The sequence below is a fragment of the Phyllobates terribilis genome, unplaced genomic scaffold, assembly GCF_046119375.1.
Source record: "Phyllobates terribilis strain yellow unplaced genomic scaffold, ASM4611937v1 Scaffold_1__5_contigs__length_1240528914, whole genome shotgun sequence".
Classification (NCBI taxonomy): domain Eukaryota; kingdom Metazoa; phylum Chordata; class Amphibia; order Anura; family Dendrobatidae; genus Phyllobates; species Phyllobates terribilis.
In genome coordinates, this window is record NW_027362761.1 from 430,479,508 (window position 1) to 430,483,493 (window position 3,986).

Sequence of the window (3,986 nt, forward strand, 5' to 3'; positions counted from 1 at the left end):
GGTTATTCCAGTTACACCAGGAGGTGTTCTCTTTTGCTCAGAGACTTTTATTTTACTGTGCATCTGCTTGTATGACATAATACAAGAATATTACTTTATCAAGATCTTACTTTATCAGATGCTTTTTGTAGTTGATGATGAGGGTTACGCACATGTCAGGAGGAATTTTGGTCCACTCCTCATTGCAGATCATCTCTAAATCATTCAGATTTTGAATGTCGCTTGGCAACTCGGAGCTTCATCTCCCTCCATAACTTTTCTATGGGATTAAGGTCTGGAGACTGGCTAGGGCACTGCATGATCTTAATGTGCTTCTTTTTGAGCCACTCCTTTGTTGCCTTGGCTGTATGTTTTAGGTCATTATCTTGCTGGAAGACTCAACCACGACCCATTTTTAATGTCCTGGCTGAGGGAAGGAGGTTATCACTCAGGATTTTATGGTACATGGCTCCATCCATTCTCCCATTGATGCGGTGAAATAGTCCTGTGCCCTTAGCAGAGAAACGCCCCCAAAACATAATGTTTCCACCTCCATGCTTGACAGTGGGGATGGTGTTCTTTGGGTCATAGGCAGCATTTCTCTTTCTCCAAACACAGCCAGTTGAGTTAAAGCTAAAGAGCTCAATTTTTGTCTCCTCTGACCACAGCACCTTCTCCCAATAACTCACAGAATCATCCAGGTTGGCAAACTTCAGACGGGCCTGCATATGTGCCTTTTTGAGCAGGGGGACCTTGCAGGCACTGCAGGATTTTAAACCTTTAAGGCTTAATGTGTTACCAATGGTTGTCTTGGTGACTGTGCTCCCAGCTGCCTTGAGATCATTAACAAATTCCCCCCGTGTAGTTTTAGGCTGATCACTCACCTTCCTCATGATCAAGGATACCCCACGAGGTGAGATTTTGCATGGCGCCCCAGATCGATGTCAATTGACAGTCATTTTGTATTTCTTCCATCTTCTTACTATTGCACCAACAGTTGTCTCCTTCTCACCCAGCGTCTTACTTATGGTTTTATAGGTCACTCCAGCTTTGTGCAGGTCTATGATCTTGTCCCTGACATCCTTAGAAAGCTCTTTGATCTTGCCCATGGTGTAGAGGTTAAAGTCTGACTGATTAATTGAGTCTGTGGACAGGAGTCTTTTATACAGGTGACTATGTAAGACAGCTGTCTTTAATGCAGCTAACGAGTTGATTAGGAGCGTCTAACTGGTCTGTAGGAGCCAGAACTCATAATGGTTTGTATGGGATCAAATACTTATTTCTCTCTGCAAAATGCAAATAAATTTATCTAATTTATACAATGTGATTTTCTTGATTTTTTTGGGGGGATATTCTATCTCTCAATGTTAAAATTAACCTACCCTTAAAATTATAGACTATTCATCATTCATGTCTTTGTCAGTGGGCAACTGACAGAAACAGCAAGGGATCAAATAATTATTTCCTTCACTGTATATAATATATTTTGTGTTAAAAAATGGTATGTAATAACATTACGTTATACATTTTAGGTGGAGCATTTCCCTCCCATTTGGGAAGCAGCTAGTCCCAAATATAAGGACAAACAGCAGCGGGACCACTGCTGGAATTCTATATGTAGAGACTTATATCCACAGTGGAACTCTGCCGAGATCAACATTCAGTCTCTAGTTGGTAAGATATTATTTTTTATTATTTTTTAAAAAAAGTTCAATAAATGCAGGAAGAATGAACAGTGTTTTTGTATTGTAGATCGTGACCTACGGAAATGATGGCGGTCGGTGAGAGACCGCTACATCAAATTACAGCAGCAGCACAACAAAAGCGGCGCCTCTCTACCAAGAGATAAATGCCCGTACTATGATCTGCTGAATTTTATAGCGACAGGTCTGACATTGCGGAGGTAATTTTTTATTAGGTTTTTACTAATTCGTATTTTGATATATGTATATTTGGTTTCCTTTTTTTCTATTGCTTTCACAGTATGGAAGGAAATATTCCACCAGAGGCTGAGGCAGATAAAGAGGAGCCAATGACAGAGAGTCTCCCAGCAACAGTCCATGAGTCGGAACCGGAAATATCATCCTCTCTGACTGCCGCCGCTGGTTCAGGGGTGAACGACATTGGAAGCACTGGCACTGCTTATCCCATGGTGGAAAAAAGTCCATTAGCAGAATCAAAGGCAAAATCAAAGGCAAAGAGGCTAAAAGACAAAGGAGGTGTGAGTGACGTTGAGAATTTGACTGCTCACACCCTCAATCTGATTGAAAAGTCCTATCAAGAGGATGAATTTGATCATTACAACTCAATGATTGCCAGTCGGATTAGGGCATTGCCATGGGACAGGCAGTCCATGTACATGTCAGATGACATGTCCATGATGAAAGCCTTCGAGTGCCCACTTCCTGTGCACGTCATAGTGCAAGGCATATTTCACGTCATCCATCCCAGCGCTCAACCACCAACGGCTGGACAACAGCAGCAGCAGACAAGAGCTGTCACTAATTATAGTATGTAGCCAGAGGGTGGTGATGTGTCCCAGGGCTTTTTCAGTAACCCACCAACCAGTTCAAATGTAGGTCAACACACTGGCCCCTCCCCAAATACCAGTTACCTTTCAGATAGTTTTCCTGGTTATGGGTATTCCCCAGACTACCATAACTTTTAAGGATCTGATTGTTAAATATAACCTGTCACCAGTTTTGGCCCATAAAAACTAGCACCTGTATGTCCTTATATTCAAAATTTTGGAATGCTGTATTTTAGTCACCTAAATACTGTCTGAAAAAACACCTTTTATTATACTCACCTACACCATGCTCAAGGCAGATGTGCGTCACTGCTCTTGATCCGGCACCACCTCTCTGCTTGTCATGTCCGTCCTCCTTCATGTGGATAATGCTTCTCTGTCCTGAGGAGGGTCGAAAAGTGCGCCTGCTTTGAGCGCCATACAGGAAGTGTCATCCACATGAAGAAGGACAGCCACTGCGGGGCTGAAGAAGATATCAGACCAAGACCGGTGACACTCATCAAACTGGATTATGGAGTAGATGACTATAATAAAAGGTGTTTAGTTTTATGTCCTATAGACAGAATAAGTGTCTACAGGTACTGGCCGTACTTTATATGGGCCAAAACTGTTGACCGGTTCCAAAATAGTTTTTTTCCTGTTTATGGAAAAGTTTATACTATGACAATGTTTGTCATGAGTAGTTTATTATTATATTTAGTTTCATGTTAAAATGGCAATGTTTGTCATTACACTGTGTACCAAATTATTATGCAAATAATATTTTCTCAGATTTTCCCAAATTACCTATATGAATAGCAGTCATTGTAATTTTCCAGTCAAATAACTATTAGAGTACAATTGAAAGGTTTTTGTACAAACTGCCTATGATAACAGTATATTTTTAAAAAAATTAAAAACTCAAACTGCACTCAAAATGCATGTTCCAAATTATTATGCACAGCAGAGTTTTCAACCTATTCATTTTAATAAAGAACAAAAAAATGGTCATTTTTGAAATTATAAGCATTAGCAGGTTATTACAAACTGAAATCAAACAGTTTTCAACTCAAAACTTTATTCTAGGTGATGTTACATTTGCACATAGGACCCTTTGTTCGAAAGGAGCTTCTGAACTCTCTCGTCCATTGAATTTGTCAGGTTTTGGATGGTTTCTGCTTCAATTGTTTTGCATGAGGACAGAATACCCTCCCAGAGCTGTTGCTTAGATGTGAACTGCCTCCCGCCATCATAGACACTCCTTTTGATGATGCTCCAGAGGTTCTCAATGGGGTTGAGGTCAGGGGAGCATGGGTGCCACACCATAAGTTTGTCCCCTTTTATGCCCATAGCAGCCAGAGATGCAGATGTGTTATGTGCAGCATGAGACGGGGCATTATCCTGCATGAAAATGATCTTGCTGCGGAATGCACGGTTCTTCTTCTTGAACCATGGAAGGAAGTGCTGTTTGAGAAACTCAACATACATTATGGAGTTC

The 3,986-nt window shown here is 40.9% G+C and overlaps 1 long non-coding RNA gene across 1 annotated transcript; it reads left to right on the plus strand.

Moving 5' to 3' along the window:
• Nucleotides 1-1,515: 1,515 nt before the first annotated feature.
• Nucleotides 1,516-2,459, plus strand: LOC141167668 (uncharacterized). The gene is made up of 3 exons (XR_012251465.1): nucleotides 1,516-1,653; nucleotides 1,732-1,882; nucleotides 1,963-2,459. It is a non-coding gene; the product is annotated as an uncharacterized lncRNA (long non-coding RNA).
• The last annotated feature ends 1,527 nt before the right edge of the window (nucleotides 2,460-3,986 follow it).